Source organism: Rattus rattus, chromosome 13, assembly GCF_011064425.1.
Source record: "Rattus rattus isolate New Zealand chromosome 13, Rrattus_CSIRO_v1, whole genome shotgun sequence".
NCBI lineage: Eukaryota > Metazoa > Chordata > Mammalia > Rodentia > Muridae > Rattus > Rattus rattus.
In genome coordinates, this window is record NC_046166.1 from 20,467,636 (window position 1) to 20,491,811 (window position 24,176).

Genomic DNA, 24,176 nt, shown 5'->3' on the forward strand with positions numbered 1-24,176 from the left:
GGTGGCTCGGTTAGTGAAGTCACTTCTAGCTCCAGCTTGACAACATCAGTATCATCCCAGGAGCCCACTAACTCCATTATCTTCGGGCTCCCACACATGCATTATGGCCTATGCAAGCCCATGCAGACACATATGGTCCAATAATAAACAAATAACTAATGAATAAAGTAAAGAAACTACGAGCCAATGAAAAGAGAAAATACTAACTTTATTCTTGGTATTTACTAATGTCTCAGTGTATTTTCTTTTATTGTCACTGAACATCACAGACTGGGTAACTTACAAAGGACACAGGTTTGTTCAACTGACAGTTTTGGAGGTTGGGAAATTTAAGACTATTGTGTGCTGGTATCCTAATGCTGAGGACGGTATTATACAGTGAGACAGGCCAAACATAGTAGGACTACTCCTGTAATATGGAATTCACTCTTTTTAACAGGTACCCTATAGATGGGGGGAGAACGGTATAGTTTCAGAAACATGAGCTAAAAGGAAGACAAGTTTAAAGGAAGACATTTTCCATTCTTTTGTACAGGATTCTATCATTTAACAGTTCTATTTTACTAACTATAAGTCAAAGCAGTACTGGTTATATAAATCCCAGCTCAATTGGGCATCATTTATAGAGTGTTGTGTGAATACGGCTCCCTGGGCATTTAGCAAAGTCAAGGCACCTTCATTACTACCATTTTCCTCATCTTATTTATTTATTTCTAACCCCTCTCTTGACCTGTGACTCCAATGGCACAATTCCATCTTCCAGTTTTGACTTTTGGCATCCCCGACATAGAACGTAACTTGCCTGGAAGTGTTCTTAGTGTCCATGATACCTCCAGGGTCACACTCTGCTTCAAGGAAGTCAGTTCATAGACTCAGGCCATGAGCCCCAATCTTTGATTCTTGTACTTATACCAAATCCCCCAAAACTGTGGGCAAAGTCTTTCTGTATGATGTCTTTGTGGGGTCTTCAGTAGTGTTTGCACAGATCATTGATCACGAACTTCTATGACAAATGGAGTATTTGGGATGGTCAGCTATTAAACAATCAGATCTGCTAAACTAATAAACTGGGTTATAGATGAAGCACATTTCCTCTTACATAATCTTTCCTTGTGCTAGTCAGACTGTGGTGGGGAGGAAAACAGCTGCTTTCTCACGGGCCATTGTGTCCCCTGTACTTACTGCAATGTAGAAAAGGGTGACCACAATCATGGGCTTTCCCAGGCACTACCTCCCAACTCCTGGGTTTTCCGAGGGAAATGTTAGAATCCTTAAAATCACAGAACTAAGAGCTCAGGCGACAGATTGTTATTTTATTTCCTCAGGAGCTTGTGTCTTTCCTTGAGTTCATTTTCAAGAAAGCGTATGAAAATACCTTAAGGGAAACCATTCACAAAGCAGTAGTGAGAAAAGATGTGGAGGTCAGAGGATGAATCCGAGGAGAGTTTGGTCAAGACAATTTCATCAAACTTTAGCTCAGAGTATACGGACTACTTTCAGTCACACACAGTTGATTTTTACTATACATCGTAGTTATGACCTGTCCCCAATTATTCAGTTTTTTTGAAAACCCAACTGATGTCATGAAATCTTCCAGCTAAACTTTTCTCTCCCTTTGCCATAATTTATGAATTGTCCATTTAATTATTTGCAATGGGATTTCATTGATATTTATCTTTTCTCCTTTTTCCATTCTTTCCAAAAAATACTCCAAATATGTGAAAGAAAGTACATACAAGCAATAGTTAGTTGCCTGTGCCTTAAAACACCAACTACAATGTTAAATACATAACTAGACAAGCAATATGCATTTGATAAACTATACTGAATCTTAATGGTGATCACTGTACTAGAATTCTTTAGAGTAACAGAATGTATATAGTAACCTAACCCTCCTCTCTATGTATATATTAGAATGAATTAGAAGTCTTGTATGTTATCCTGTCCAACAATTGCTGGTTATGAACGGAGAGTCCAAGAATCCAGAAGTGGCTCAGTCCACAAGGCTGGATGCTCAGCTGGTCTTCAGTAGATGCTGCAATTCTGAAGAAGTGGACTCTAATGCCAGTGAAGAAATTGACTTGCTAGCAAGGTGAGAGCAGGCAGGCAAAGAGCAAATGCTTCCTCCTTCCAAGTCCTTACATAGGCTTTCAGCAGAATGTGCTGCCCAGATTAAAGGTGTATCTTTCTTCCTCAAGATCCAGATCAAAGGCATGTATCTTCCTGCCTCAAAGGTCTGGCTAGAAGTGGATCCATTTACTTCAAACCAAGGAAAGAAATCTCTCACAGGTGTGTTCTCCATTTCTAGATTGTAGTTCATTCCAGATGTAGTCAGGTTGACAGCAAAACAATCACTAGCAATTTTGTTGGTCTTCAGAAACTGCTAATGAATTTGTTCATTTTATTTCATTTGTAATTTACTTATTTTTTATTTTATGTATAGTTCTACCACCTCTCAAGAGTGCACTGACTACTTGAATCCATTAATAGATTGTACTGTTCATTGGGTTAGATCTCTAGTTATCTATTTATCACTGGAAACCCTTGAAGACACCCACAAATGTGCTTCGCTAATCACCCAGGCGTTCTCAACCCAATCAAACTGACAATCAATGTAGCCATCATACCATCCAAGCATTTGCATCTTCTGTAACCAGAGTACTGTTGGCATGGTGAACCCTTCACATGCACTACCAGGTATCTAGAGTTTGCATTTTTTTTTTTTTAGTGGAACTGGATACATATTTCAGAAGTGTTTCTGGAATAAATACATGAATTCATGATTATGTAGTGCCAACCCATCACTCCTGAACCTGATGTTTTTGTTGTAGGCAATCTTGTTTCTGAAGCCCATGAACCTATTCAATTCAAGCTGAAGTACGCCTTTGAAAAGAGTAGTTCAAGGTCCTCTGTATAAGGAAGTTAGGATTGTCTTGCCGTGATTGCATCCCACTTCCCAAGAAGGAAACCACGTGTTCTATACCATTTGATGATTCTCAGGCATCTTCTCTGTGAGCCTTGCACCCCTGGAGAGGTGAACCCTTCAGTTCCTGCCGAGGATCCTAAATTTGGTTTAGTATAACTAGCAAGTAGGTGGAACTCATGAGTTCATCTACGGAGATGCTCTTCTTTTTGAGTTATGCAGCCACTGGGAAACCATGGACCAAATAAAGAACTTCTTCATAAATAAGAGAATGTTTGTCATGAATAGTAGACCACAGATCAGACGAATATTTAATGTATTGTGAAGAATACTCTAATGAGAACCAGGGAGTAAAAGTTCCAAACTCTGGCAATATGGAAAAATTACATTACTGGGTTTGCATTTTCCCAATAGAATGTACAGGCATTCTAGCTTATTACCAAAATCCTGGCAACATCGATAGTCTAATATCGGCAATTTCATTGTACTCTTAGGACTACTCAGGATCAATTTTAGATGTCAACTCATCACAGCATAGTGCTTGTTCTTCCATACTTGTTCAAGGTGCTGCTTAATTTCCCATTGTTTTCTGCAACCATTTCGGATTGCTGGAAATTTCTAACTCATCACATCTTGTTTATGACTTATACTACTAATCTCTAGTTTACTGTTTTAATCACATTTTGAAACCAACCCTAATTACTCAGGTTCATCAAGTCTCCAAATTGTAAACAAATGAATGCTCCTGATTAAAACCACCCCTTTGTAGCTGGACAGTTTTAGGAGTTTTAGAGCTAACGAAGTCCAAGTTTCTCAGGCCATGAGGTCTCCAAGGTTACTTAGCCTAAAATGGCTTGTATTTTTAGAAACTGGCATAGAGTCGTTGTTGGGAAATATGTGAGAAGCTTCTTGTAGCAGTATTTATTGGCTGGACTAACGAGTCTGGTGTCTGTTTTGTGTTTGGTGACAAGGTGAACAACTGTGTGGGAGTGTAGGGTCTGACTCACTCCTACAAATTTTGGGTGCAGCCAAACTCAGACAGCAAAACAATACTCTCTTAAGAGCTTTTTAAAATAGGTTTGGTAACTTGAGGGTCTCAGTATTAGGAGATATATGATTCTCAGACTAGTTCTGAAAGACCCTTATTTCACATTTGGCATATGGCAGCAGTGAGGAGGAGACCTGTACAGCTCTGGCCTCAGAGGAGGAAAAGGACCAGAGATGCAATGCAGTAAGAATCTGAAAGATCTTGGTTTTATGTTATGAAGTAAATAAGCTTCAAGATCTCTTAAAACAATTTCAGAAAAATTTCCTAAGGATCCTTGTTTTTTGTTTTTTGTTTTTTTTACAGTAATTTTTGTTTGTTTTGTATTATTTTGTTTTATTTTGTTTTTTGTTTGTTTGTTTTGTTTTAGACCCCCTTGGGTTAGGGAATGCACACTTACCATTATTAGTTATTACCAATGGCTATCTTATTGAGAGTTGATCATAGTGTAGATCTGTGATACCTGACATAATAGCTACATGAGCCCATAAATAAAATACATTTTTTAAAATATTAATTCCCTAGCTACTCATTACAAATACTCAATGTCCACCGTATAAGATAGAGAAAAATAGGGAATTTCTATCATTGAAGAAAATTCTATTACATAGTGCTGTGGACATTTTCCAAAATGTCGTTTGATCATTATTTTTAAATCTTACAACTCCCTAAGTAAGAATTCTCTTATTTTTATTGTTATTGTGGTTGATGGGTTGAAAGTCCATCAAAGGCAGTGATAGAATCTGTAGCAGGAGCAATTAGTGAGCAGTCCCTGGGTCACTTGAAAAACTGGGACCCCAGTCTCTCTCTGCTTTAGTTCCAGCTGTGACGTTTGCTCCAGCCCTGATGTACCTGTATCTACTTCCGTCACTGAAGACCAACTAATGGGGCCTGTCTAGCTTTGGATTTTGATCCTTCAAAACCATGAGCTCAATGAGGTTTGTTGCTAAGCAGCCGGTGTCAGGTATTCTGTTACTGTGCTAGAAAGCTGGATAAAACACCTGGCGAGAATTCAGAGCCTGCCCCACATGTGGCTCATACACATACAGCCACCCAATTAGATAAGATGGATGAAGCAAAGAAGTGCAGGCCGACAGGAACTGGATGTAGATCTCTCCTGAGAGACACAGCCAGAATACAGCAAATATATAGGTGAATGCCAGCAGCAAACCACTGAACTGAGAACGGGACCCCCGTTGAAGGAATCTTAGAAAGGACTGAAAGAGTTTGAAGGGGCTTGAGACCCCATATGAACAACAAGGCCAACCAACCAGAGCTTCCAGAACTAAGCCACTATCCAAAGACTATACATGGACTGACCCTGGGCTCCAACCTCATAGGTAGCAATGAATAGCCTAGTAAGAGCAGCAGTGGAAGGGGAAGCCCTTGGTCCTGCCAAGACTGAACCCCCAGTGAACGTGATTGTTTGAGGGGAGGGCGGTAATGGGGGGAGGATGGGGAGGGGGACACAGATAGAGAAGGGGAGGGGGAGGGGTTAGGGCGATGTTGGCCCGGAAACCTGGAAGGGGAATAACAATTGAAATGTAAATAAGAAATACTCAAGTTAATAAAGATGGGGAAAAAAAAAAAAAAAACACCTGGTGAGAAAGCTGCATTTGAACGTTCAATGCTTTGATCCATTTGTGCACAACATGGGAGAGGAGGAGCGCTGTTTAATTTGATCTGGTTCCTAAGCTCTAATTGCCTATATTATGTCTTATGTCTCTGTTTTTTCTATCACAGTCTCTCACTGTGGCACTTTTCCTACAAAAGCCTTATGAATGAACACTTCTTAAAGACTAGTCAAAATCTTATATCGTGACAGAATAACAGAAGCAATTCGCAGGAGGAAAGTATTCAGCTTATGGTATCTGAGGTTCAAAGCAGACCGGCCCATTCAGGACAGTGGGCATACACGATAGCAGCTTCTCACGTCTTGGCTGACCAGGAAGCAGAGAGGTAGACAGCAACCAGAGTTATCTACAACTGTCGGTGCTCATGTTTTTCCAACTAGTATCAAGGTTCCACAAACTGTCAAAACGCTACCACTCACTGGGAACCAAGCATTCAAACAAATGAGTCCATAGAATATATTTGAAATTCAAAGTATAGCAAATGGAATAGTCATGTTAAATAAACAATGTAAACTATCAACACAAAAGATCACATTGTGGGGCCACCCATAAAGTCACTTGTCAGAAAAATTACATTGGATCTTTGTGTGTGTGTATGTGTGTGTGTGTGTGTGTGTGTGTGTGTGTGCACAAATATACTTTTATTGTATTTACTCATAACTGATGCAAATATATTTGGAATTATACCTAATAGGTTATTGTCCAAAAAATTTATATACAATTTTTAGACACATAACACTTTTATGTTAGTCTACAAATATCCTGCCATTCATGAAATTCAACTTGATTTTGTCCTCCATAGTTTTTGTTGAAAAAATGCAAACCCAGGACATTTAGTTGAATTCCTTTATTGGGACTTCATCTACTGCCATTGATATCTTCAATAGAATTTGCTTCTTAGAATTGTGATTTTGTTTTTGAGCCACTCTACTGCTTTAGTGTTTCTATGTGATTGTTTTCTTTACAGCTTTCCAGAAACAACTGGTTTTGTTTGTTGATGTAAATGTTGAAAGACAGTAGAAAAGAGAGGGCCTTTATTTCTGCTTCTTTTTTTCTGTCATTTCAACTACTTCTTGCACAGCTGGAAGACTACTGACTCTGTCTTGAGTACTTGCTTATTCCTCACTGTGCCTAATAATGAAAACTGTTTGACTTTGGTTGGGAAGGTAGTTTTTTTGGGGGGGGCTTTTGAGCAATCAATTCCATATCTACTTTCCAATGCGTGACATTAAAAATTCCAAAATACGCATAGCAATTCTCATCCTCTTCATTCCTGAGTAGTCATTCAGAAATTCCCACTTGTCTACCATAGCCCATTAGATGGTCCTTCATTATTATGCACAAAGTCAGCATTCTTTAAAATAAGTATTGTGTATGTATGACACTGCCACGTGGGATGGGGCTCAAGTGGCCTAACAATTGCTGTCTCATGACTCAAAGTACAGACGTTTGGATGTAGCTACAAACTAGTGGTGTAGGCCAGGAGGGTCCTTGAATAGGTCCTGTTCTTCTGTCTACACTAGAATCCTGAAGAAGTTGGGTGTAATAGTGGCCGATGCAACAGAATAGAGAAAATTGCTAGCAAGAATGAGGGTAAGCATCCAGAAGTTAAACTTTTCATCCTTCATGTTCTTTTATGTGGGTTGCCAGCAGGTGTGGCTAAGATTTAGTGTGTGTCCTCCTGATTCATATAATCAGATTAAAAACAACCACACAGGACAGCTTGTGTTTTAGTTGATTACCTATGTAATCAAGTTTACAAGCAAGATTAACCATCACAAAGGTTATCATGATGATTTCTCAAATACCTTTACATATATATAATAATATATATATATATCATAAGGAATCTCTGTCTAATAAGCCCTTTTTCCTAAGAGAAGCATACGATTCCTCCAATTTATTAATCACCTGTATCCCATGACTACTCTTTTACTTGCTAATGGTAACAGAGTCTTTTTTTAATTTATTTTTTTATTGGATATTTTTATTTACATTTCAAATGTTATTCCCTTTCCTGGTTTCCATCCTCCTCTCTTATAAAAAATTCTTAAATATATTATTCTAATTATGTTGCTAAAGTCAGTAAGACTCTATCCACCACTGGGAATGATCTAAAAACTAAAACACATAATGAGGAAAATAGACCTCATCTTATAGAAAACCATGTTTTGCCACAGACGTCAGAAATTGAGGAAAGTGTCTACCTGTGCCCTTTGGAGCCCAGCTGATTCCAACATGCATCCCAGATGCTGGATAAGCTGTAGTTTGAGGAAGCAACAGTAATCAATGTTTACCCTGTTGTGTTTCTGGCCTTCTGATCAGTCATTGTTATGCCTCTGCTCTTCCCTTTGTAAATGGTAATGTCTAGTCTGTGCTAACGCATGTTGAATTCTGTAGTGTGTGTGTGTGTGTGTGTGTGTGTGTGTGTGTGTGTGTGTGTGTGTGACCGTGCAGAGGCCAGAGGAAAATGCTGCGTATCCTATTTTATCACTGTCTGCAGAGGTCCCTCACTGAACCTGGAGTTTGCCAGTTTTTGACTAGGTTGGTAGCCAGAAAGTTGCAGAAATCCTGTCTTTTACCCCCTCACAGAACTGGGGTTAGAGATATATGTGGCCATACCTGAATGTGAATAATCCGGATCTGAATTCAGAGCCTACTGCTTGTGCAGAAAGAACTCTTATCCATAAGAGCCATCTCCCTTGTCCATAACTTGTTTCATAAGGCCATACAATTCATAGTTATGGGATTGCTTTGAGTCTCAGAAGAGATTTGAACTTGGGACATTGGAAAATATTGGAACTATTAAAACTATGGGAACTTCTGAAGTTGAACTGAATACATTTTCCATTACTAACTAGCCATAAAACTATGGGGAAATGGGGGAGGGAATTTATAGCCTAAAAATGAATTTTGGTGTCAAGTTGATAAGGAATGGGATTTTGGTGGTTACCAACTTGACAAACTCTAAAATCATCTAGGAGACCTGCCATTTTGCGTGCTTGTGAGGGGTCATCTACATTAGGCTAATTGAAGAAAAAGACCTAGCTTAACTGTTGGTGGTACTGTTCCATGGTCTGAGGTCCTAGACAGAATAAAAGGAGAAAGTGAGCCAAGTACCAGCATTCTTCACTCCCTACCTCAGACTATAATCCAAAACCACACCCTTTACCCCTAAAATACTTTTGCCAAACTATTTTACTACACCAACAGGAGAGTTAACTAATACAGTCTCAAAGTAGTACACGCTAAAGCTATATATGCAATTTTAAAAGCCACATTGAGAATGACTTAAAAGCAGTGGATTAGAAGATTCTAAATGTGGAAAACAAAACTAATTAAATAAATGAATATCTCCTAGATGATATCAGAAAAAAATATGAGAATTTTACCTGTAGAATGATAAAGATGGGATTATGGCTGCTCTCGTTAGAGTTTATGTTTCTCTTGACTTTATTTGTACCTTAAAAAAAAAATCAACTGGGGTGGTGGTGGTGGTGGTGGTGGTGGTGGTGGTGGTGGCGGCGGCGGCGGCGGCGGTGGTGGAGCAGCACATGCCTTTAACCCCAGCACTTGAAAGGCACAGGCAGGTGGATCTCTGTGAATTCATGACCATCCTGGTCTACAGAGTTCCGGGATAGCTGGGTCTACACAAAGAAACCCTGTCTCAAAAATAACAAAACAAACAAAATAAATATGTAAAATAAGATAAAATAAATATATCCTTTGACTAGGATGATGTCTAGGATGATGTCATTATGTAGCAAGGCGGGTCCAGCCTATCATTGGATGAGAAGGGAAGGTAGGCGGGGAAAAGTCCAGGAAGGAGAGAGGAGGAGGAGGAGCGAGAGAAATCAAGATGGAGACAATGGAGTAGGATGGTCCAGATCCAGGTGGACTGGGTCAATTTTACCTTGTGTAGGTGGGCGGTTTAAATCTTTATTAGTTGGCAGTGAATTTATTGTGTGGATATGTTGTGGATTCAGTATTTAATGTATAAATGTAATTGCTAAGTTACCAGTCTTGATTTTACAGGCCAAGAAGACTGTGTGAAAGCAGCTGACAGAGAAACAGCAGGAGCACGAGGCTCCCGCGGATACACACGGAGTGAGAACACCGGAACCAGTTCTGCCATTTTTTTTTAAATTTATACCACAACAGACGTGTTATATTCTACTAGTATGGTTTATCAGTTGTTTCCTGGAACAATTGTTAGAACTATCTATAAGTCCTAATGATTGAAGAATTCTATCCTTTATTCTCCTGTAACAAGTATCATCTCAGGGTCTTACCCCCTCAGTCTGCTAATCTAGGCCTAGTCCTGGAAGTTTCGAGCCTCTGTACAATCTAATCGAGGCCCAGAATGTTTCAGCCTTTGAGACTTACTACCGAATAAACTCATCCTTTCTTGTTCTTTCTGACCACTGTCTTGATGGTCAACTCAGCTGGTTTGGCTCAAACTCCGCTCCAAAGTGATCGGTTCAATCTTGCTTCTCCTGAATTACTCTGTTTGACCTCATACTAACTTTGGCAATCTGTTCGGATCTTCTGGTTCCTTCTCATTCTCTGGCTTGTTCTCTCCTCAACCTGCCTCTGCAAAACTCTCCTGATAAAACTGCCTCCTTCCTCTCTCTGCACTGCCCATTAAGTAACTTTCCTCTCCTCTCTCTTCTCGTGAGAGTTGGGCATATCCTATTCTGTCAAATCTTCCTCTGGTTAATCCCTTTGCCACTCAGTTAGATATCACTTTCAAACATAGGTGCGTCCTTCTACAAACGAATTTTACCTTCATTGCTTGGGATTAAAGGTAGGTGCGAAGGGAGCGCCTGTATCCCAGACAGAAGGATTGAAGGTGCGTGCTAAGGGCTGAGCCACACGACAATCAGAAACAGCGTTGATTTCAGTAAATAATCTCTGGGTTCACGGTGTGATCAAATATCTGGCAACAAATTCTAGTTGTGGGATAGGTAACATAATCTGGCCTTGTGTGGAGTTGAGGGTGGACAGCTCTCTCCCCTCCAGCATGCATCTTCTTCCCTGCAGGGTACTTATCTTTGTTGCTACCATTCCTGTGATTCGCTCTCATAAACACTAGAAGAAGATAAGCCTACTGCACTCATCAGGCAGTCTGACCCCTCAAAGTCAGCAAAGCCCAGCTTCCAGGGAATCTGTGTATCGCTAACTCCCTCGGATGCCTGAAAGACGTTCTGAGTACAGACTGTGAGTCCTTGAAGTTTGGGTGTCTGCCTTGGAAGGTGATCTAGAGAGAAATGACACCACCTGTCAGAGCGGGAGAGAAGACAATCTGTTTAGGACACAGGGACTACGGATCAAGCCAGAGGGCAGTGGGGAGAAAACATTGGCCAGAGAGAAACATGAAATCATGCCAACATTTTTCTACCTTTAGGCAAGCGGTCCTCTTCAAAGCCCCTCCCTGCCAGGGTTACTATGGCAGGGAGGCTTGTCTTACTTGCGTACTAAATGTGGGGCGGGGCTAGAGAAACTTCCCTCAAGAGCTGCCTTAGAGGATGGGATATGCGCAGTGAGCAACAAGCAGAGATTTACAACATATTAACCCGAAGCTGTTCTGAGCAGGAGGAGTAAGTGTGTGAAGGCCTGGATAGAAGAGCGCGAATGTTTGGGTGAAAATCCAGGGCTATAGGACCATGCAATGTAAACGGTGATACAGACACTGGTGGAGAGAAGGGCAGAGTCCGTTCAAGCCCTGTAAGCTCATAAACAGCATCAATGGCTCTCAGCATCACGGTGTTGACACAAACTACCTTTTCGCTTTACATGTGTTGGCCAGGCCACCTTCAGGAAGTGTGGCAATTTCTTCCTCCACTATAGAGGTAAAAACTGGCCTCTCACGAGTCTATGCAATCTATGACTATGATCATTGATCTGATACTCTCTCACCAGAGCAGTTCTCAAGATCAAGTGAAAGGAAGAAGTGATATGATTTAGCTAGAGTTCCAGAATTCTTGGTCAGAACTGGGCCTTTCTCAAGTCCACTAAGCCTTAAAGATTATTATTATTCACTAACATCTAGAATCTAACAATGCCCTACTAATCTCCGTTCACTTAGTCCTAATTAATTCAGCATATAGTAGTTGAATGGTTACTAAAAGTTAAAACTATTTATAGGCATTAGGAATAAACCAACGAACCAAATACATATAATCTTTGACCTTAGAGTGTTCCTGTGTCCTATGATGGGGGTCAGATGATTTATAAATTAAATCATTATTACTGTTGAGTCATATAGTATGTGAGTAAACAAGCTTTGTAAGACAGCAGACAGGACAAGTTTTTTTTTATTATTTATTTTTGACAGGGCAATGCAGTAAAGTATATCAATCTCATATAAAAATCCTTTTGTGTTCATTCTTAAGAATATTTGCTTAGATACCTATATTTTATATTTATCATCATGAAAGAGGATATAAGCTAATTCTTTATGGTTTCAGTTCTGTAATCACTTTTTCTTTTTTGGCCATGGACAGGTGAATGGAAGTGTAATTGACAAAGGGTAAAGCTCCAAGTGGTCATGCTGGCCATGCTAGTGGTCGAGTCAGTTCCCCGAGACGGATAGAGTCTGGGACTGCACAGATGTTCGAGTGGCTTCCCTAATGTGACGTCAGTTGTGGGAGAATTAGCATAAATCAATTTTTTTAAATAAAAGAATAAGTTATGCCAATTATAAGTAATTTTTGGATTTTATATAATAAGCAGATAATAATATATCCTAATGTTATGCTCATCATCAGAATAAATTTATTATTACTGAAATATTAGTAAAATAATATTGAAAGTTAATATTTTCTATGCTTCAGTGTCTAAAGCATAAAGATAGCCATCAATTTTAGATTCATTTACTCATATATAAATTATAAATTTATTTTTGTTGTGCCATTAGTTTGCAGAATGCCCTTCTGTATTGATTTTTCTCATAGTTTTTTCACATTCAGATTCAAGTTACTATTTGGTCCTTGACTCCAAGACTATCATAAGATCTTTCATGAAAATTCTCCTTTCTTTTAGATTTCTGTTAAAAAAATTCAACCCTAGACAGACAGTGGTGATGTGTACCGTTAATTCCAATACACGTGAGGCAGAGGTATGCAGATATCTATGAGTCTGTAGCCACCCTGGTCTACAGAGCAAGTTCCAGGACAGCCAGGGCTATACTGAGAAATCCTGTTTGAGAAGAAAAAAAACGAACAAACAATTCAGCCCCTCTCGATCATTGTGTTAACTGAGGCAGAGGTTGAGTTAACATCTCTGCTCAGTCTCAAATTCAGGGAAGAAAGGACTCTTCTCCACCAAATCATCAAGCTACTCAGGCTCCTTTGACCTGGACTCACTGTCATGGTGATCCTCAAGTACTGAACCCTCACAAAATCAAGGCTGTCTCACTGACACAGCATCTGCTTCTCCGAGTGCAGGGGAGTATGGAGAGAATAAAGTGCAGACCACTTTCTGTTTTAAAGTATGAGACTCAGAAGGTGTTCTAACTCAGCCTACATTTAGCCGAAAAGGAATCTGGGAGAAGAAATCAGAGTCTGGGAAGGCAATTGCCTAGTTAAAACTTGAGGGTTATATATTCATAAAGGAAGAAGAGGGTGATGGATGTTTAGAGACTGTGATGGCTTTTCATGGTTGTCAACTTGACTACATCTGTAATAAACTACAATCCAGAAGTGGAAAGCACAACTGTGAGGGATTTGAAATAGGTGGACCCACTTCTAGTCTGGAAGACCCACCTCTGATCACAATCTTGAGGTGGGAAGACACATACCTTTAATTCAGATCTTGAGGTGGGAAGGCATACCTTTAATTTGAGTCTCATCTCCTTCTGGAAGTCTACATAATGACATGGCACATTCATTCCTTCATTGGCTTTGGCGCCTACATCTTTGGGATCCCAGCATGTACAGAAGACACGGGAAGCTAAGAATATTGAGAATTCTGACCAACCTGTGCTTTGAAGCAAATACCTTGTCTCAACAGACAAACACCCACAGGACCTAATTTCCATGAACGTAGGGTTTGTAGATTTCTTTTATTTTTTCAATGCCAGTCTTGACAATGTTAATAATAATAATAATAATAATAATAATAATAATAATAATATCCCAGAAACTGGGCCTAGTGAGAGGGCTCACTGGGAAAGGCACCTGCTACAAACACTGATGATCTAAATTAGAACCTCCAGGCCCACATGGTGGAAGGAAAGAACCAACTCCCATGAGTTGTCTTATGATGTTTACATGCATACCATGGCCTGTAACACACATACAAAATAAACAAATAAACAAACATTTAAAGAAAAGCAAAAACAGAATGCCTTAGATTTAGACTCTAGTCTTTTCTCTTTTATTTCTTGAAAGTAAGCTATGTTTATTTGCATGGTTTATTTAGAGTATAAAAGGCACAATACCAAGATGTAGCTACTTATAGCATGTGGATGACTGAGATGACCTTAGAGAGTAACTGAGTTTATTCCTTCATTTTATTGGTAGAAGAAAAGTCCACATCATCAATGAAATTATATTAACAGACGCCTCACAGCTAGTTAAGATTGGATTAAGAACCGGATTTTCCTGGCTTTGGTGAGGATTCTCCCTCTGTGTTTCCTAAGCCCTCATTGCCTTGGATCAGTGTTCATCTCGTCATAGATCTGATTCCCGGTACTGGATGGTTCTAGTAATACCCCTGTATCTTCCAAGTTCTATGAAAAAGAGGTAAGTACATAGAAAAACAATGGCAGCAACAAGCAGTTGTCGAAGGTATTTGTTTGAGTCATGCTTTGGAATGTCTGTCAAAGCAAAGGAACACATGATACCACGGGCCTGGCACTTCTACCTTCTCTCATGCTTAGGGATTATTTGTTCCTTCTTTGCCAAATTCCATTCCTACCCAGCTCCCGGCACCCTTGATCATGTCAAACGCACGGAAGCTATTTTTGTCAACAGCTTGCACATACAAACAAAAAATCAAACAGAAAAGACATGGCCCTATGTTGTGAATTCTTCCTGCACTTTGATATGAAATATATCTGTATCATATATTTTTATATTTCCCAATATATTTCTGCTTTTTGCTTCTATATTTTTGGATTTTTTTAAAATATAAAGCCAAGACAGAATAATAATAGTCACATGCCCATGACGGCATTGAAGAGACACTTAGCATGGCACCATATTTTCCTCAATATTTTTTTTAAGGCTATGACCTTACAAATACCTGGCAAAACTTCAAGTCATTCTTCATTCCTTCTGTTTCTTCCTCTTCATCTCCTTCCCAGGCCACTAGAAATCACCATTGTTTGCAAATGAAAATAATGATTTGAAATTTGAGTTGATTATCTAATTTACTAGGCTTTCTGAAGTATTGTTTTGCAGGTTTGAAATGGCACTCTGGTAGAGGCATGATGTCTCAGTGCAACTTGGGGAAAAAAGGGGTTTGTTTCACCTTATGGTTTGTAGTTCATCATCCAAGGAAGTTAGGACAGGAACTCAATGCAGGAACCCAGAGGCAGGCACTGATGCAGAAGCCAGGAAGGAACAGAGCTTACCACATTGCTCCTCATGGCTTGCTTTCTTGTACCACGCAGGACCACCCTGTTGCAGTTGCCAATTAATGCTATTCAAATCAACCAGGTGACAGCGTGCATTCCGTGATGCCTGCTCTGATATTCTGGGTCCCCAAATGAAAAACACACACATGCAGCCTTAAACAGCTCAATGGCTGGGCCACTCCCAAACCTCCACATGGCTAACACTTCCCCTCTGATATTCCTGAGTTATTATTTACTAAAATCTATATTCCATTATTGTTGCCCTAGACACAGTTCAGGGAGGGGCTGGGGTTGCTCTTCCTGGTTCTCCTCCTCCTCCTCCTCCCCCTTCTTCATTTTTACAAGAGGACTGGAAGGTTTTTTATTACCTGGCCTGCATCTAAGGAACAGAGAATCCTTGTTATGTGTGTGTGTGTGTGTGTGTGTGTGTGTGTGTGCGCGCGTGCGTGTGCGTGCGCACGCGTGTGTGCATGCATGTGTGCATGTGTGCATTTGCTGGCAGTACCATGCAAGTGTAAATGTCATATAAGGACCTGGACTTCTGAGGGCTATTTCTCAGCTCCCTAACTGACTCTCATTCTTGGAAGTAGTTCCCACTTTCAGTTTTTTCCTTTAAGACAGGGTCTCAGCATGTAACTCTGACAGGCCTGGAACTCAAATGTGCGCCAGGCCCTTCTACCCACAGCAACCTACCTGTACCTAACTCCTGAGTACTGGGAATAAAGGCACGAATCACCTTGTTTTCCCTTTCTTTCTTTCTTTGTTTTATTTACATTGTAAACGTTATCCCTTTTCCTGGTTTCCTCTCCAGAAACCCTCTATCCCACCCCCTCCTGCCTCTGTGAGGATGTTCCCTCACCCACCCACCCACTGCCTCTGGCCTCCCTGCCCTGACATTCCCCTACACTGGGGCATCGGGCCTTGATAGGACCAAGGGCCTCTCCTCCTATTGATGCTCAATAAGGCCATCCCTGGGAGCTCTGGGGGGTCAGGTTGGTTGATATTGTTGTTCTTCTTATGGGGATGCACACCCCTTCACCTCCTTCAGTCCTTTCTCTAACTCCTCCATTGGTGATTCCATTCTGAGTTCAATGGTGGCTATGAGCATCTGTCTCTGTGTTTGTCAGGCTCTGGCAAAATCTCTCAGCAGATAGCTATATAAGGCTCCTGCCAGCATGCACTTCTTGGCATCCCCAATAGTGTCTGGGCTTGATGTCTGTGTACGGAATAAAGCCCAGGTGTGGCAGTCTCCGAATGGTCTTTCCTTAAGTCTCTGCTCACACTTTGAGTAGTTCCTCCTGTGAGTATTTTAGTTCCCCCTTCTAAGAAGTACTGAAGCATCCACACTTTTATCTTTCTTTTTCTTGAGCTTAATGGGGTCTGTAAATTGTATCTTGGGTATTCCAAGCTTTGGGGTTAATATCTACTTATCAGAGAGTACATATCATGTGTGTTCTTTTGTGGTTAGGTTACCTCATTGAGGATGATATTTTCTAGTTCTATTCATTTGCCTAAGAATTTCATGAAGTCATTGTTTTTAATAGCTGAGTAGTACTCCATTGTGTAAATGTACCGAATTTTCTGTGTCCATTTCTCTGTTGAAGGACATCTGGGTTCTTTCCAGCTTCTGGCTATTAAGGCTGCTATGAACATAGTGGAGCATGTGTCTTTGTTATATGTTAAAGCATCATTTGGGTATATGCCCAGGAGTGGTATAGCTAGGTCCTTAGGTAGGACTATGGCCAATTTTCTGAGGAACCTCCAGACTGATTTCCACAGTGCTTGTACCAGCTTGCAATCCCACCAACAATGGAGGAGTGTTTCTCTTCCTCTAGATCCTCACCAGCATCTGCTGTCACCTGAGTTTTTGATCTTAGCCATTCTGCCTGGTGTGAGGGGGAATCTCAGGGTGTTTTGATTTGAATTTCCCTGATGACTAAGGATGTTGAACATTTCTTTAGGTACTTGTCAGCCGTTCGATATTCCTCTGCTGAGAATTCTTTGTTTAGCTCTATACCCCATCTTTTAACAGGGTTAGTTGATTCTCTGGAGTCTAACTTCTTGAGTTTTTTGTGTACATTGGATATTAGCCCTCTATCAGATGTAGGATTGGTAAAGATCTTTTCCCAATCTGTTGATTGCTGTTTTGTCCTATTGACAGTGTCCTGTGCATTAAGGAAGCTTTGCAATTTTATGAGGTTCCATTTGTTGATTTTTGATCTTAGAGCATAAGCCATTGGTGTTCTGTTCAGGAAATTTTCCTGTGTGCCTATGTGTTTGAGGCTCTTCCACACTTTCTCTTCTATTAGTTTCATGTTTCTGGTTTTATGCGGAGGTCCTTGATCCACTTGGACTTGAGCTTTGTACAAGGAAATAAAAATAGATCAATTTGCATTCTTCCATGTGCCGACCTCCAGTTGAACCAGCACCATTTGTTGAAAATGTTGTCTTTTTTCCACTTTTTCCCACTGGATGGTTTTAGCTCCTTTGTCAAAGATCAAGTGACCATAGGTGTGTGGGTTCATTTCTGGGTCTTCAATTCTATTCCATTGATCTACCTGCCTTTCTCTGTACCAATACCATGCAGTTTTTATCATGATTGCTCTGTAATACAACTTGAGGTCAGGGATGGTAAGTCCCCTGGAATTTCTTTTATTGTTGACAATAGTTTTCTCTCTCCTGGGTTTTTTATTCCAAATGAATTTGCAAATAGCTATTTCTAAGTCTGAAATATTGAGTTGGAATTTTGATGGGAATTGCAATAATCTGTAGATTGCTTTCAGCAAGATGGTCATTTTTTACTATATTAATCCTGCCAATCCATGAGCATGAGAGATCTTTCCATCTTCTGAGATCTTTGATTTCTTTCTTCAGAGACTTGAAGTTTTTCTCATACAGATCTTTCACTTGCTTGCTTAGAGTTACACCAACATATTTTATATTATTTGTGACTATTGTGAAAGATGTCATTTGCTTAATTTCTTTCTCAGTATGTTTATCCTTTGAGTAGAGGAAGGCCACTGATTTGTTCGAATTAATTTTATATCCAGCCACTTTGCTGAAGGTTTTTTTTTTTTTTTAAAACAGGCTTAGTAGATCTCTGTTGGAACTTTTGGGGTCACTTAAGTATACTATCCTATCATCTGTAAATAGTCATATTTTGTCTTATTCTTTTCCAATTTGTATCTTTTGACCTCTTTTTGTTGTCTAATTGCTCTGGCTAGGACTTCCAGTATCATGTTGAATAGGTAGGGAGAGAGTGGGCAACCTTTCTAGTCCCTGATTTTAGTGGTATTGCTTCAAGTTTCTCTCCATTTAGCTTAATGTTGGCTACTGTTTTGCTGTATATTGCATTTACTATGTTGAGGAATGGGGCTTGAATTCCTAATCTTTCCAAGACTTTTTTCATGAAGGAGTGTTGAATTTTGTCAAATGCTTTCCCATCTAATGAGATGATCATGTGGTTTTTTTCTTTGATTTTGTTTATATAGTGGATTATGTTGATTGATTTCCATATATTGAATCATCCCTGCATCACTGGGATGAAGCCTATTTGATCATGATGGACGATCATTTTGATGTGTTCTTGGATCGGTTTTTGAGAATCTTGTTGATTATTTTGGCACCAATATTCATAAGTGAAATTGGCCTGAATTTCTCTTTCTTTGTTGGTTTTTTGTGTGGTTTAGGTGTACGTGTAATTGTGGATTCATAGAACAAATTGGATAGTTTTCCTTCTGTTTCTATTTTGTGGAATAGTTTGGACAGTATTGGTATTAGGTTTTCTATTAAGGTCTGATATAATTCAGCACTATACCCATCTGATCCTGGGCTTTTTTTTTTTTAATTAGGAGACTTTTAATGAATGCTTCTATTTCTTTAGGAGTTATGGGACTATTTAGATGGCTTATCTGATACTGATTTAACTTTGGAACCTGGTATCTGACTAGAAAATTGTCCATTTCATCCGGATTTTCCAGTTTTGTTGAGTTTGTAGTAGGATCTGATGATTTTTTTAATTTCCTCAGATTCTGTTGTTATGTCTCCCTTTTCATTTCTGGTTTTGTCAATGTGGATACTGCCTCTGTGCCTTCTGGTTAATCTGAGGGTTTATCTATCTTGTTGATTTTTTCAAAGAACCAGATTTTGGTTCTGCTGATTCTTTGTATGGTTCTTTTTGTTTCTACTTGGTTGGTTTCAGCCCTGAGTTTGATTATTTCCTGCTGCCTACTTCTCTTGGGTGCATTTGCTTCATTTTGTTCTAGAGCTTTCAGGTGTGCTGTCAAGCTGCTGATATATGCTCTCTCCAGTTTCTTTCTGCAGGCACTCAGCGCTGTGAGTTTACCTCTTAGCACTGCTTTCATTGTGTCCCATAAGTTTGGGCATGTTTTGCCTTCATTATCATTAAATTCTAAAAAGTCTTTAATTTCTTTCTTTCTTTATATCTTGATCAAGTTATTGTTGAGTAGAACATTGTTCAGTTTCCGTTTTTATATGGACTTTCTGTCATTTTTGTTGTTATTGAAGACCAATCTTAGTCCATAGTGATCTGATAGGGATTATTTCTATCATCTTATATCTGTTGAGGCTTGTTTTGTGACCAATTATATGGTCAATTTTGGAGAAGGTATCATGAAGTGATGAGAATAAGGTATATTCACTTGTTTTAGGATGAAATATTCTATAGATATCTGTTAAATCCATGTTGTTCATAACTTGTGTTAGTTTCACTGTGTCTCTGTTTAGTTTCTGTTTCCATGATCTCTGCATTGATGAGAGTGGGGTGTTGAAGTCTCCCACTATTACTGTGTAATGTGAAATGTGTGCTTTGAGTTTTAGTAAAGTTTCTTTTATGAATGTGGGTGCCCTTGCATTTGGAGTATAGATGTTCAGAATTGAGAGTTCATCTTGGTGGATTTTTCCTTGATGGATATGACATGTCCTTCCTTATTTTTTTGATAACTTTTGGTTGAAAGTCAATTTTATTTGATACTAGAATGCTATTCCATCTTCTTTCTTGGGACCATTTGCTTGAAAAATTTTTCACAGCCTTTTACTTTGAGGAAGTGTCTGTCTTTGTCATTGAGATGCACTTTCTGTAAGCAGCAAAATGCTGGGTTCTCTTTACCTATCCAGTCAGTTAGTCTGTCTTTTTATTGGGAAATTGAGTCCATTGATGTTGAGAGATATTAAGGTCCAATGATTGTTGTTTCTTATTATTTTTGTTGTTAGAAGTGGAATTATGGGGTTGGGGATTTAGCTCAGTGGTAGAGCGCTTGCCTAGCAACCGCAAAGCCCTGGGTTCAGTCTTTCTTCCTGTGAAAGGAAAAAAAAAAGAAGTGGAATTATGTTTGTGTGTCTCTCTTCTTTTAGGTTAGTTGAAAGAAGATTACTTTTTTGCTTTTTCTAGGGTGTAGTTTCCATCCTTGTGCTGGAGTTTTCCATCTATTATCCTTTGTAGGGCTGGATTAGTGAAAAGATATTGTGTAAATTTGGTTTTGTTATGGAATATCTTGGTTTCTCCATCTATGTTAATTGAGAGTATTGGTAGATACAGGGCTGGCATTTGTGTTCTCTTAGGGTCTGTATGACAACTGCCCAGGATCTTCTGGCTTTCATAGTCTTTGGTGAGAAGTCTGGTGTGATTCTGATAGGTCTGCCTTTATATGTTACTTGACCTTTTTCCCTTAATGCTTTTAATAGTCTTTCTTTGTTTCATGCCTTTGGTGTTTTGACTATTATGTGACAGGAGGATTTTCTTTTCTGGTCCAATCTATTTGGGGTTCTTTAGGCTTCTTGTATGTTTATGGGCATCTCTTTCTTTAGGTTAGGGAAGTTTTCTTTTATAATTTTGTTGAAGATATTTACTGGCCCTTGAAGTTTGGAATCTTCGTTCTTTTCTATACCTATTATTTTTAGGTTTGATTTTCTTATTGAGTCCTGGATTTCCTGGATGTTTTGGGCTAGGAGCTTTTTGCATTTTGTATTTTCTTTGATGGTTGTGTCAATGTTTTCTAAGGTATCTTCTGCCCCTGAAGTTCTCTCTTTTTTGTCTTTTATTCTGTTTGTAATGCTTGTGGCTATGACTCCTGATCTCTCTCCTGGGTTTTCTCCAGGGTTCTCTCCCTTTGTGATTTCTTTATAGTTTCTACTTCCATTTTCCAATCTTGGATGGTTTTATTCAATTCCTTCATCTATTTCATTGTGTTTTCTTGTAATTCTTTAAGGGATTTTTGTGTTTTCTCTTTAAGGGCTTCTACATGTTTACCTGTGTTGTTCTGTACTTCTTTAAGGGAGTTATTTATGTCCTACTTAAAGTCCTCTAACATCATCATGAGATGTGATTTTAAATCCAAATCTTGCTCTTCCGGTGTGTTTGGTATCCAGGACTTGCTGTGGTGGGAAAACTGGGTTCTGAAGATGCCAAGTGGCTTTGATTTCTGTTGCTTCGTTTCTTTTACTTGCCTCTTACCATCTGGTTATCTCTGGTGTTAGCTGGTTTTGCTGTCTCTGACAGTGGTTTGTCCCTTCTGTAAGACTGTGTGTCAGTGCTCCTGAGAGACCAGCTTTCTCCCAGAGTGATCCAGGCACAGAGAGCTATGGTACAGGGTCTGCTCCAGGTGCAGAAGGAAACCGAAGGACCTTCCCTGGTTCTTACAGGATTGCTATGCTCTCTTTTCTGCACCTCTCAGGCCTCGTTCTTCTCCTTTCCTGGTATGGCAGTTCCTCTTCATCCTCCCTTGGTCCCCTTGCCATTGAATCCTAAAGTCCCACTGCTGTCTCCCTGTCCAGCCATTGGCCACTGGCATCTTTATTTACCAGTCGAAATCAACTGGGAGCAGGGACCCTCAGCATCTTGCATGTAGATTCTGGTGCAATCTTGGGGACCCAGTTAGCAAAGTACAACTGTTAGACTAACCTAGGGATGGCACCTCCTACAGTGGGCTGTGCCTTCCCACATCGATTACTAATTAAAAAAAAAATCCCAAACTCTTACCTACAGGCTAATCTTATGGAGGTGTTTTCTAAATTGTGCTTTCCTCAGATATGTCTAGGTTTCTATCAAGTTGACCAAAAGCTAGCCAGTCCACATGCTGTCTACAGCACTCTGCACCTTGCGTTTTGGTTTGGCTTTGTTGTTTCATTTTGTTTTGCCTTGTTTTGTTTTGAGTCAGAGTTGCTCTTTGTATCTCTGGCTGTCCTGGAATTTATTTTGTAGACCTGGCTGGCTGAACTGAGCAGATGTTGCTGCCTCTGCACCTGAACACATTTTACGTGATATTTTCATACAAATTTAATCTAATCTGTGGTATTAAAGTTTCAACTTTTCAACACCTTCTTTGAAACTAAGAGCACCAAAATTCTTTTTAAAAGATTTTCAATTTTAGAAGTTGTTTATCTTTTTTAAAGATTTATTTATTTAATTTATACGAGTACACTGTAGCTGTTTTTAGAAACACCAGAAGAGAGTGTTATATCCCATTACAAATGGTTGTGAGTCACCATGTGGTTGCTGGGAATTGAACTCAGGACCTCTAGAAGAGCAGTCAGTGCTCTTGACCCCTAAGCCATCTCTTCAGCCCTATTTACTTATCTTTTGTTTCATTTGTGTGTGTGGCTGTGTGATACATGCATGATCCTGTGGAAGAGGTTGTCAGACTCCCTGTAACTGGAGTTACAGACAGTTGTGAGCTGCCATGTGGGTGCTGGGAACTGAATCTAGGTTCTGTGGAAGAGCAGCCAGTGTTCTCAACCACTGCATTACCTCTCAAGCTCCACATCAGAATTATAAATTTTTGACATGTTAGGTATAGAATGGTAGTTCATTGTAGTTTGTATGTATATATATATAACATATGTGCATGTATATGTATATGCATGCATGTGGAGTTCAGAGGTCAATGTCAAGTGTCTTCCTCAACTATTTTTCCACTATATATATATGTGTATGTGTATAATATATATTTATATATATGAATGTATTTGTGTATATATTTACCAATATATAAATGTATGTATATAAATTATGTATTTATGTATATAAATATATAATATATGCATACATTAAATAGATATTTAAAATCTTTTACAGAGGATTTTAAAACTATTTTAATTTATGTGTGTCTGTATCAGTGGGTGCCATAAATATGTGGGTCTCAGCAGAGGCCAGAAAAGGGCATCAGATTCCCTGAAGCTGGAGTTACAGGTGCTTGTGAGCCACCTAATGCAGAAGCTGGGAAATTAATTTTTGTCCTCAAGAAAAGCAATAATCACTCTTATCAACTGAGCCATCTCTCTAATCCAGTGTTGCTGTTTGTGCAAAGTTTTTTCTCTTTGGTCACATAGTCATTACACACACACCCCACCTCCCCCAGTGGATCTATGTGGGAAAGTCTCCCAAACATGTTTTCTGCTGCAACAAAACAAAACAAAACAAAAAGCCTTCAATCTTCAAGGACCATTGAGTTCACATTCAGAGATGTTGCTCTTGATGGGTTAATAGCATTGGTTTTAGAACTAATCATGGAGACCCCAGTGCAGATAAAGCTGGGGTTCAGAGAGCTGGAGAAGAGTAAGAGGGAATTAGAAGACAATCTTGCTTAGTGTTCATGGATGCTTTGGGCAACAGCAAGAATTACTATGGCTACTTTGATTATCACTTTATTATTGTAAAGAATTTTTTTTTTTCTTTTTTTGGAGCTGGGGACCAACCCAGGACCTTGTGCTTCCTAGGCAAGCGCTGTACCACTGAGCCAAATCCCCAACCCCTATTGTAAAGAATTTTAAAACTTAGTTTTTTCTTTGAGCCTCATTGAAATTATGCTTTAAGTTTGTATTTGTTATTCTATTTCTCAATGCAATGAATTTTAACAATCACTGTCCAGGCAGCTTTTGATTGCCATCTGATCAACTAACAATGAGCCAATCCCAAATACACACACACACACACACACACACACACACACACACACACCCCCATACCACACACAA